Here is a 12,936-nt window from a genome sequence, read left to right as displayed (position 1 = left end):
TAAGTTTTCATATCTATTTACACTTTATTTTTTTTTCCAAATCAAATATGATTTTTTCCAATTTCATTTAATATTGACCAATAAAATTATAAATACTTCTTTTTACATTTAAAAAACACATTTTTTTTTGTATACCTACAGTTAGTCTTTAGATGTAAACAATAACATATGTTACGTATAAAGATATATTATTTATATTATAACCATATTTTCAATAAATACGAAATATGAATGTAAAATATGTATTTATATATATAAATACTAGACGAATTCCCGCGCCTTGCGCAGCGAAAATTAAAAATATATTGTTAGAATATTGAAAAATATATATTTAAAATGGTTATGTTATTGACATTAACTTTGAGATAATATTTTTACACTAATATATATATATATATATATATATATATATATATATATATATATATATAATCTCTATTATTTTTAACAATTACTATTATTGATTAATTATATTTTTACTTATACGATCATTTTCTAATTTCATTAATGATGTTCATTTAAAATACAATTTATTTATAGCTAAATGTAATATATAATTTGATGTTATTATCATTTAAAATTGTTATTCATTAATTTTAAACCACTTATTATTAATAATAAGTTAAAAAGACTTTTAAGAAACACTTAATATTATTATTAAAATGTGAAACATACACTAAATAATAAAGTGATAAGATAGACAATTTGCATTTCAAAAGAGATTTGCATGGATAATATGATATATCCATGTAATTTGATTTTATTATTTATAATTATTGCTAATTAATTTTAAAACCACTTGTTATTATTAAGAAACGAAATAAAATTTTAAAAAACACTTATTATTATAATGAAAATGTGAAACATATACTAAAATATAAAGTGATAAGATAGAAAATTTGCATTTTAAAAAAGACTTACATAAATAATATGGATAATATGACATATCCATGATTTTTAATTAACTATTGTTTTGAAGCAACATGAACATACAAACATGTATGCAATAGTTAATTAAATATTATATATATATATATATATATATATATATATATATATATATATATATATATATATATATATATATATATATCACCTTCCATAACATATGATCGATAACATGAATCTAATCTAATTTATATTAAAATTTTAACCATAACATACAATGATATTCTTAAAAGAATACTTGAATCAAGAAAATACAAAAAGGAATTAGTATATAACAAACTTACAAATTAAAAACTTCAACATAATAACATGGCTCGACAAATTGTTCTAAGCCCTCAAACTAACACAAAAAACTTTAAACTAGTTTTCTTTGTGAATTTTGTATGTGATTTGTATTTATGTGTCTACTAAAAAAGATTAACTTTTTTTATAGTAGAGTATCCATTAAGTGTTTATTAAAGATATTATATAAGTTATAAAACCTTTGAATTATTAATCATTATTAAGAGACTTTTGAGTGGTATTCATTAAAATAAGAGGTTTCAAATGCATGAGGTGTTTGCAAATTTTTATGGGGGTTTCAAATGCATGAGGTTCAAGGAAAAATGCTAGCTTTATAAGTATGTATGATATGATGTAACGTTAATGTAAGAATATGGTTAAAATGTTAATAAACATATCAAAATACAGTTTAAATATAATACAAGTATCTATTAATTGCAACATCATTTGTAAATTGTATTGAACCATTATATTGGTAATTAATGGTTGATATCGAACTTACAAACTGACACATTAGTCGTAGCTAGAAGGTATGTTTTTATCAAGGAAAATCTCCAAAAAAATCTCAAACTTTTGGGAAAAGTTTCAATTTAATCCTTATTTTTAATAGAAAAAATCAAGAAACCGACTAATTCTGACACTTTAACACATTTTAACCTATTTAGCAGGTTATCTATAGATAACCCAAGAAACCAGTTAATTCTTACACTTAATACTTTTTAACCTATTTAGCAGGTGAGCAGATCACCTACGGATGTGGCTGTGACATCCCAAAATATGGTCCCAAAAATTTTGTTTTTAATAATAGATAAAATAGTAATTCTAATATCATCCAATCATCTCATATAAAACCAATATATCAATTGTCATAAAATCAAAGTAAAACATCATGTGCAGAATCCCAATGGTGTGTGTGATACAGTCATCCCGAGCTCTTCCCCTTGGAACCTGAAGTACCTGAAACATAAACTGAAAACCGTAAGCACACAGTTTAGTGAGTTTCCACACAATACCACATACCATACATTTCATGCAATAATGAGATACGGGTCCTGCCCACACTCGGATAACGGGTCGTGCCCAGTGAGATACGGGCCCCGCCCACACTCGGATCGCAATGAGATAAGCGCCCCGCCCACATTCATATAACAGGCCCCGCCCAATGAATATACATATACAAGCACATACAAGTATCACACAGACAACAAGTATAATCAACATGATCAAACATGGGTCGACCTTGGTGCCTTAGACCCGCTAAAACCGGTAAGGAAACTCACCTCAAATGTCGGATGATAGCTGAATAAGTCCCTAGCTTCGGAAATCAACTCTACTCAACTCCTAAATAAAATGAAACCCCTTAAAAATCAACCTTGGTCAAAGTCAAAGTCAATGTTCCGAGTTAACTCAACTCGCCGAGTTTCCCTTCAACTCGTCGAGTTTCCCATCAAAAAACTGAATCATGAAAAGTCGATCCAATCGCTGAGTGCACCCATGAACTCATCGAGTTTCCCTTTCTTCAGCAAATTCGGGAAAAACCCACCCAACTCGTCGAGTTCACCTATGAACTCGCCGAGTTCTTCAGTCAGCAAGACCCCTTAATCCAATAAGTCACTATTCTCGAAACTAAAGCTCTCCCATTTAGATCTCAACTGAAATTACATCTAGAAGGGTAAAGTTTCCAACTTTACCCTTAAGAACCATCCTAATGGGTCTAAAACCCAAACCCTAATCATAAGAGGTTAAAGGTTTATTCATAAATCATCAATCATCAAGACAAATCTCATGGATATAGATCTAGACCTTAAAGGCTGAAAGGTCACGTAAAGTTTCCAACTTTACTCACATGCAAGGCTAGAAGAAGCTCAAAAGCTCAAAAGAGGTCATAAGAAGGGCCTAATGGATGCATGGAGCCCTTAAGTCCATAAAATTGGTACCTTTATGCCAAAAAAGCTCATTAATGTCATGGATCTGAAAGGATAACTCCTTTGGGATGTCCAACACCCCATCAACCACTCAAACTTGGCTAAATCGTGTAAACTAGTCCTTACAAGGATATCTACGCATATAATAAGAAAGGTTAGGAATTTATACCAGGAAATGTTGGAAATGGAGTAAGGAATCGAGATATGAAAGCTCTCTCTTGAATTACCACCTTGCACCAAACTCCTCTTCCTTCAAAAGAGCTTCAAATACACCAAAATGCACTCACAATGGACTCACAACACTCAAAAAATGCTCTAGAGTTTAAGGATTAGGGTTAGGGACAAAGGAGGCTGGAAATGAGGCCAACACCTGGGGCTTAAGGTGTTTAAATATGGTGCAAAACCCTAAAATTAGGGTTTCTTCCCTTACCACTAACTCGTCGAGTTGGTTCCTTAAATCACGTGCCAAAACAGATTCCAACACGATGAGTTGTGGCTTCCAAATCGTTGAGTTCAAAAAAGAATTCAATGATTTGAAGGTTAAACACATACCAGAAACCAGGCGTTACAGTGACACTCATCCTTCCTTTCTTCCTAATATAAGAAATCAGATTTTTTTTTGAAACGCAGGGAGGAAATTGTAAAACCCAAGAAACCAACTAATTCTGACACTTTAATACATTTTAACCTATTTAGCAGGTCACCTGCAGCAGGGGAGCAGCTCACCTACTGATGTGGTATTCAACCTTCCTTTTTTCCTAATATATTGTTGGATTAATGTCTAAGTCCATAACTATATTTGGTATGTACTTGACCCGACCCGACATGGTCCATTTAGGTTGCATTTCACTGACACAATTTATATAGATAATCCTTTGAGAATAGCATGCTTATGATTGATATTAATATATTATAAGTTCTAATATATCAATATATAATCATATTATTTAATTAGTATTGATCAAGAATTAATTTATAATTAATTAAGTGATCAAAACGAACTAATTAAATATGGACTCTTTTATATATATATATATATATATATATATATATATATATATATATATATATAGTGGGCCAAGTTCATTTAGGTTGGGCTAAGTCTTCATGGATAGTCCATGGAGCTTTAACCCATGGATCCTAGGAAATGAAAGGTCATGGGTATTAGGGTTTAACCTTAATCCTCCACACTATATAAAGGGTCTTATGGTTCATGATGTTGGGCTGAAGTTCTGTTTTCTGTTGCGTCTTTTGGGCTCGTTGATTAGCCTTGTATTCTCCGGTTTGGGCCTGTCCAACCGAGAGCCTTTTATGTATTGTATATAAGTTATCGCTTGCATGCATAATAGGTCAAGATTCAAGATTTCAGTTTTAGCATTCCAGAGTCTTACGATATTGCTCTCTTGTAATCTTCCAATCCTTTACAGTTGATGTTCTTAATCGAGCTCTTCTAAGGATTATATTTAATCATTCGACACGTTTGATTCAAGCTGTTTGTTCTTATTGTAGCGTTTTGCCTTGTTATTAATTTTGTGTTTTTGCTGTTTCATATTGATATACTTGTTCAAGATCTAATCGATCTTCTTAGATTAAAAGTTGTTTTAATCCCATCAATTGGTATCAGAGCGGGAGGCTGTGTAATTGATACACATCTTTTCTGTGAAAAAGATTTCCATTAGGGTTTTCCGCAATCATCGATATTTATTGAGCCGTCATCTTAATTGACGTATCTTAGTATTTATTGTTTTGCCCTAATCTGCTTTATTACAAGTCTGATCTGTGAACAGGTTATTACGATCATAATGGACGCAACGCAATCAAACCCTATTAATATTTCCAACAGCATTGGTTCGACGACAAAAATTCCGATCTTATACACCCATGACTATGAAGTATGGGCACATCATTTTGAAGATTACGTGATTGGATCGGAGGACAATGGTTTTCTCATATGGGAAGCCATTATCAATGGACCGTTTTCTCATTCCGCGACATCCAGAGTTATTAAGACGCAAAAAGAATACAACGATCTGCTTAAGGACGTGACGAATATTGCGCAAGATGAAAAAGACAAATTCCAGTGCAATATTAAGGCACTAAGGTTGATCAGATTCGCCCTTCAGTCCGACACTTTCAGACTGGTCAGCTCATGCACTACGGCGAAGGAAGTGTGGGATAGACTTCGCGAACTGTACTCCACAGACGAAGATCTTGAACATTCTATTCAAACCTTGCTTCTATCTGAGTTTGGAGAATTCAGGCAAGGGGCTGAAGAAACTGTGACCCAGACGTTTGATCGCTTCAATCATCTTCTCAGCAAGATGATCAAACACGACATAGAAAGGAAGCTCATCGAACAAAAGGTTACTTTCTTGAATGGACTGCGATCTGAATGGAGAGCAGTTGTTTCCACCGTCAAAGCACATGAACAATTTAAATCATACTCTTTGGCAAAACTGGTGGGTATTCTAAAGTCCCAAGAGAAGATTGTGGTTCAAGAGAAAAATGTTGTCTCTAGTCTTGGTTCGTTGGCCCTCCTATCTAAAAGTAAAGCTGTGATGGAGGATGAAGAGCTCAATTTAGAAGAATATGACCTCTCAACTGAGGATTATGCCATGATGGTATCCAATCCTAAGAGGTTTATAAAGAAGAGATTTCCCAACAACAAAAACCGAAACTAGCAGGGAAGTTACAGCTCTGAAAAGGTGAACAATGAACCGAAGGCTGAGGAGTCCAAGAAGGAACCGAAGGCAGATGGCGATTCTGGAGTAAGCTGTTTTTACTGTGGTGGCAAGAACCACTATGCTAAGGACTGTGTTCTTAAAAAGATGGCTGAAAAGGATGACGGAAAGGATGAGGAAGCCGTGCTGCAGAAGAGATTGGATGAGTTGAGAAAGAAAAAGTCTACCGCTAACCCTTCTATTAATGCTCTTATTGTGCAGGGTTCGGTTAACGACGATGAGTTCGGTAGCACCGAAGTTTGGTCTACTGACTCAGAAGACGAAGAAGTGAGGAAGCCTACTCATGGAAAGGTTTATATGGCTAAGGAGGAAAGCAGTGGTGGAAAATGCTTCATGGTGTCAAGCGCATCTCAGATGAGGGGATACAATACCGATGGAGGAAGCAATGGACCGAAGGTGCAGGAAGATATGTGCTTCACGGCCAAACCACTCAGCCAACAGTTCAATGAACTTGATGAACTAATAAAGAAGGTACAATCTGTTTTCATTTCATCTAAAGTACCATCATCCTCGTATGAGAAAGAACTAAAAAACGTTAACACAAGAATTTCTCATTTAGATAGTAGCTTAACTCAAACTCGAGTCACCAATTCTAACCTGACTGATCAATTAAGCAGGGTGGCGTCGAAGAGTGAGGAGCGGCGTATGTGGATTGAGTTAAAAGAGTCGGAATTAATTAAAGTCAAAGACGAAAACATTTATTTGCAGAGAGACAATTTGAAATTGTTAAAACAACGAAATGTTTTTTGTTTAATAGCTAAACGTTTATATTCCAATATTACTCAGCTTCACTTAGACTGTGAGATAGGCAAGAAGATCCACCGTATGATTTTACCATTCCTAGAATTCAAGGAGGATGAAATTGATGCCGAAGCTTACAATTGTGAAAGTGTGATTTCATCTGATGATGTCAACCCAACTTATCAGATTGGACTGGACAAAATTGAGTCCTTCATTAAATCCAAAGACCATAAGGACTTGCTCAAAAATCTTTTGGATGAAAATGACAGACTTAAACTGAGAACCGAAACCATACAAAAGTTTGACTCTCTAAACGCCAAAGTAAGCTCAGAAAATAAAATCGATGTTGAAAATGCATCTGAGCTTAACGAGGACGAAAACATGAGTGAAATTTCTGTAGAGGATACGGTTGACTGCTCAGAATTTGTTAAAAGCGAAACTAAAAACCACAAAAATCTTATTTCTGAAAATTCTGTGGAATTCGCTAGATTGTCCCAACAAAAGTCCCCGAAATTAGTAGAAAAGGCTGTTGTGTATCAAAAAGTCAGAACCACTCCGAATCAGGTATACAAAGTGACTGGAGTAACCGAACATCAAACAGCTGAACTCACGGCTATTGTTAACGAAGACAATGCTGATGGCTGTGATGAGTTCTTCTGGGAAGCCCCTATTGATAATGGAAACGAAACCGTCGGACTATCTGAAAGAACCTCTTGGATGAAGAAAGGGAGATACATACCTGAACCCTTGAACAAGCCTGATAATTTCAGTGAACCAAGCACAAGTGGTACAAAAGATACTCCTCAAGAGGTTGATTGTTCAGCAAAAGAAGATATTCCTTCTACGCCAACAGCCCGAAGTGAAACTTCATCAGATACTTCTTCCACTTTCTCAGGGCAAACTGAATCTTCTTCAAACATTCCCTCTGCACCCTCAGCTCAAAGAAAAACTCCTAAAGTTCAAAAGGAACCAGCAAAGGTGACCTCAAAAGCGAAAGCGAACGTTCATCATCAACCTAAACAGATGAGGGATAAAAAGATAGAAAGGAACCTAAGATACAGGAAAAACCTTTCTGAAAGGAAACAATTCTGGCACTCCCAGAATGCATACTATTCACACAAAGACAAGAATCTGAAGTATGAAAACAATCCCGTAAGAAAGCCTGATAATTCCAACAACCGAAAGTCAAGGTTCGGTTCGCAAGAAGATACCAACCGAAAGTCAAGGTTCGGTTCGCATGAAAATACCAACCGAAAGCAAAGGTTCGGTTCTGAAAAGGATTTCAACCGAAACCAAAGGTTTGGTTCCAAGAACAACTCCAACCGAACTCAGAGGTTCGGCTCTAAAGTCAGACGAGAACAAGACTCAAAGGTTAAACCCACCAACGATCAAAAGCAAAAGGGTCACCTAGAGTCGTCAGCAAGGAAGTCCTCCCCATCCAAATTCTCTCGTTCTAACTCTTCTCGTCATTCTACTTCTACTCATTCATCTCCATCTAGCTCTAAAGCTAATCCCATTATTCCTCAAAAACCTCATTCATCAGCTGAAAAGAAGGAAAAGCGAAAGGTCGATGAATCCAAGCCTGAGCCTACAGGAAACCAGCCTAATCTTAACAAAATAAAAGTATTCACCATTAAAAAGAAAGATGAAACAACTTTAGTTAAAAGAACATATCTTGTTGACATCTCTTTAACTATTCCTGTTCCCATGAAAACCTCACATGGACCCAAGAAACTTTGGGTTCCTAAATCTGCTTAATTTTTGCAGGTTATAAGTGACGAGCAGTTTGACGAAGAATGGTACATCGATAGTGGCTGCTCGCGTCACATGACAGGGAGGAAAGAGGAACTCAGGGAATACAGATCTCTTGCAAATGGTGGCAATGTTAAGTTTGGAAATAACTCTTTCGGCACCATAAAGGGATATGGGATGATAACGAATGGTGATTTTACCATTAGGAAGGTGGCCTATGTGGAAGGACTTCAACACAACCTCATCAGTGTATCTCAGCTTGTTGGAGGTACAGGTCTCAAAGTTTTATTCGATAATGAAGGTTCTGAAATCATAGAGAAAAAGACAAAGAAAGTGATTCTGAAGTCGGAGCGAAAGGGTGAAATGTTTCCGCTGAACATGAAACCCATAAAAGGAAACCCAGCAATATGTCTGCTATCAAAAGCTCAATCTGACGAAAGCTGGTTGTGGCACAGAAGACTCTCTCATCTCAATTTCAAAGATATTAACCGACTTGTCACTGGAGGTCATGTTAGGGGTCTTCCATTGCTCAAGTTTGACAAAGAGCATTTGTGTGCTGCATGCGAAATGGGAAAGCAGAGTCGTCAAAGTCACCCATCCATAATTAACACAAAAGTTGTTGAACCACTCGAATTGCTTCATATCGATTTGTGTGGTCCTTCATCTATTGAAAGCATCGGTGGTAGCAAGTACATTCTTGTTATCGTTGATGACTTCTCTCGATTTACATGGGTGTTCTTTCTAAAGCTCAAATCGGAAGCGACTCAAAAGCTGAAAGTGTTTATCAAGCAAATTGAAGTCCAGCTCAAGAAAGTCGTTCGCAACATAAGGAGCGGCAATGGTCTCGAATTCAAGAACAAAAAGTTTGAAGAGTTTCTTGCAGAAAAGGGGATTAGCCATAATTTCTCATCTCCCTATACACCACAGCAGAATGGAATAGTCGAAAGACGAAACCGATCTCTGTGTGAAGCTGCCCGAACTATGCTAAGTTTCGCTTCCTTACCTCTTTATTTTTGGGCTGACGCTATTTCTGTTGCTTGTTATACTCAAAACAGGTCCTATCTCAACAAGCGATTCACGCTCACACCATATGAGATATTAAACAACAGGAAGCCCAATGTGAAATTTTTCCACGTTTTTGGCTCAAGGTGTTTCATCTTTAACTCTAAAGAAAACCGCAACAAGTTTGATGTCAAAGCTGACGAGGGAATCTTTCTGGGTTACTCACTCACTTCAAAGGCGTACAGGGTCCTAAACAAACGATCAAGAAAGATTGAAGAGACATACTATGTGACCTTCGACGATAACTATGTCAAGAAGCTACAGGCCATAGCTGACACTGCCAGTAAAATCTTTCCTCAAACTGGCCAAGTCACTGTCTCAATCGCCAATCTGTACGAAAATTTTCTGGAACTATTTGACGAACCTGAAAAAGCTTCTCTCTCCGAAGCAGGTGCAGCCGACAACAAAATAGATCATATAAAGCAGATTGTCGAAGATGCTGCAAGAAGAATGCATGAAGAAGAATCGCCTACTAATGAATCTCCAACCGACAATGCTTCAGTCGAGGGGGAGCCTAGCTCACATGTCGAGGGGGAGCCAAGCTCTACTACTTCAACCGAAGGTCCTTCATCAACCGAAGGTAACTCTCCAACCGAAGGTGCCCCTCCAAACGAAGGTGCTCTAATGCCTGAAAATCCAGCACCACAAGAAACCCCTGAACCTCGTGTCTCTCAAGACTCATCAATTGAGGGGGAGCATGATGATATGACGCTTGATTTTGATAGCCAATCTGAGCCTGAAGAGATGATCAACGCTGAACTGGATCCAACCTTCGATCCGAATTACCCTCCTCTTACAAAATGGACCAGAGATCATCCTATCTCTCAAGTAGTTGGTGATGTATCTGAAAAGGTTCTGACCCGATCTCAACTGAAGGCAAAACAGACATCCTTATTCTCAAAAGTTGAGTTTTGTATGTTTAATTCATTTGTATCAAAAGTTGAACCGAAGACAGTGAACACTGCCCTCGATCACTCTGATTGGGTTCAAGCAATGCAAGACGAACTAAACGAGTTTGAAAGGAACAAAGTCTGGCGCCTCATTCCAACTCCTCCGAATGCTTCAGTTGTTGGTCTTAAATGGGTTTTTAGAAACAAAATGGACAAGGAAGGTAATGTCATTAGGAACAAGGCTCGTCTGGTTGTCAAGGGATACTGTCAGGAGGAAGGGATAGATTACGAAGAGACGTTCGCTCCAGTAGCTAGGCTAGAATCGGTTAGAATATTTCTGGCCTATGCTGCTCACAAAAACTTTGAGGTCTTCCAAATGGACGTCAAGTGCGCATTTCTCAATGGAGAACTTGAAGAAACTGTGTATGTGGAGCAACCTCCTGGGTTCGTGAACGAAAAGTATCCAAATCATTGCTACATTCTGGATAAAGCTATGTACGGCCTCAAACAAGCTCCGAGAGCCTGGTATGAAACGCTTACAAAATTTTTAAAGATGTCCAAATTCAAACAAGGTTCGGTTGACCCAACCTTCTTTCGCAAAAAGGAAGGTAACCACCTTATGATTGTTCAAATTTATGTCGATGACATCATCTTTGGCTCTACGAATCCCAGCTTAACAGCTGAATTCAGAAAGTTGATGGAGACTAAGTTTGAAATGAGCTCCATGGGTCCTATTAATTTTTTCCTTGGTTTAAATATAAGACAGGGACCCGAAGGCATCTTTATCAATCAGGAAGCTTACACAAAGACTCTCCTAGCGAAGTTTGGAATGATGGGAGACTCAAAAGTCAAAGTCCCAATGGCATTCGGCACCAAACTTACCCCTTCACTGGATAAACCGGCTGTTGACATCATGCTCTATCGTCAAATGATAGGCTCACTGATGTATCTAACTGCTAGCAGGCCTGATATCATGTTTTCTGTATGTTATTGTGCTCGATTTCAGGCTATCCCACGCGAACCTCACATGTTGGCAGTGAAGAACATCCTACGCTATCTCAAGCGAACCGCCTCCTTAGGTCTATGGTATCCATCCAACTCTGGCTTCTTCGTTCAAGCCTATTCTGATGCTGACCTTGGAGGATGTGGACTCGACCGCAAAAGCACAACTGGTGGCTGTCAATTTCTTGATGGGAAGTTGGTCAGCTGGCAATCCAAGAAACAAACATGTGTGTCGCTGTCTACTGCTGAAGCGGAATACATTGCTGCTGCATCCTGCACATCACAAGTGATTTGGATCCAGAGTCAACTTCGAGACTATGGACTCAATATGAAGAAGATCTCTCTATATTGTGACTCTGAAAGTGCAATTAGGATCTGTCATAACCCGGTGCAACACTCTAAAACCAAACACATAGCACTGAGGTATCACTTCATCAAAGATCACGTGGAAGATGGAAATGTCGAAGTTCACTTCGTAAGAACCACTGATCAACTGGCTGACGTCTTCACCAAAGCTCTTCCAGAAGCATCATTCAATAAAATTTTGCAAGGGCTAGGTATGATGGAATCAGAGTCAGTACCTCACACTACCTCTCGATCTCAAACGTAAGAAGCGAATCCAACCGAACGTTCGGGTTCGGTTCCACCATTTCACTCGCTCATTTCTTCAAAGGTAGTTTCTCCATATTGTATATTTCTAGTGCAAAATTTGTTTTTCTTTATGTAAAAAGTTTTTTTTTCTCATATCTAAACTCCTTGGTTTCTTAAAAATTTTCCGGAACCGAAACCTCCAGAAGGTTCGGGTTCGGTTTTCCAAAATTTTGTTGAACCGAAACCAACCGAAGGTTCGGGTTTGGTTTTTCAAAATTTTTTCTGAACCGAAACCAACCGAAGGTTCGGCTTCGGTTTCTCAAAATTTTCCTGAACCGAAACCAACCGAACGCTCGGGTTCGGTTTTTCAACTTTTTCCAACCGAAACCAACCGAACGTTCGGGTTCGGTTTTTCAATTTTTTTTCTCCCTTCTCTATTCCAAAGTTTTTTTTATTTTTTATTTTATTCAATTTCAAAACTCCAAAAATATTTTAATTTTTTTTTTTTGTTTGTTTTGTCTGCTCATTCGTTTATAAGGATCTGTTTGATAATTTACTTAAGTGTCCCTAGAAGCATGCTGCTGTATGTGTCCCAAGCCTCATAAGATTTTGAATAATAGCCTTCATGACCTGGTATACACAAACCTTGTCTTCCCAATAAGGCTAACTCATTTATTCTAATCACGAGCTACCTCACTCTTTTCTCACATGAGTTTAGAGTCTCCTGCTTGGTCCTTATGTTCGCAGCAGAGGTACTATGTCTTCTTTCACCATCCCCACTATACTTCTCCATAACATTCGTATCCTCACTGTAACCCTTGAGACTCTCAGCAACTACCACTGAGGTTTATGGTTACACAACATCTGTGTTTATGATCTTAGCTTCGGGCCACTGCGAGCTGAGTGAAACCCAAAATTCAACACCAATGAATTGACGGTGAACAATTAACTTGATCAAGTTTTCACCAATGAATTAACGAATGTACCTTCCTGAAATCTCAA

The sequence above is a fragment of the Lactuca sativa genome, chromosome 3 (assembly GCF_002870075.4).
Source record: "Lactuca sativa cultivar Salinas chromosome 3, Lsat_Salinas_v11, whole genome shotgun sequence".
In the NCBI taxonomy this organism is placed as follows: domain Eukaryota; kingdom Viridiplantae; phylum Streptophyta; class Magnoliopsida; order Asterales; family Asteraceae; genus Lactuca; species Lactuca sativa.
The sequence above is the reverse complement of the archived record's forward strand: the minus strand, read 5'-3'. Positions refer to the sequence as shown.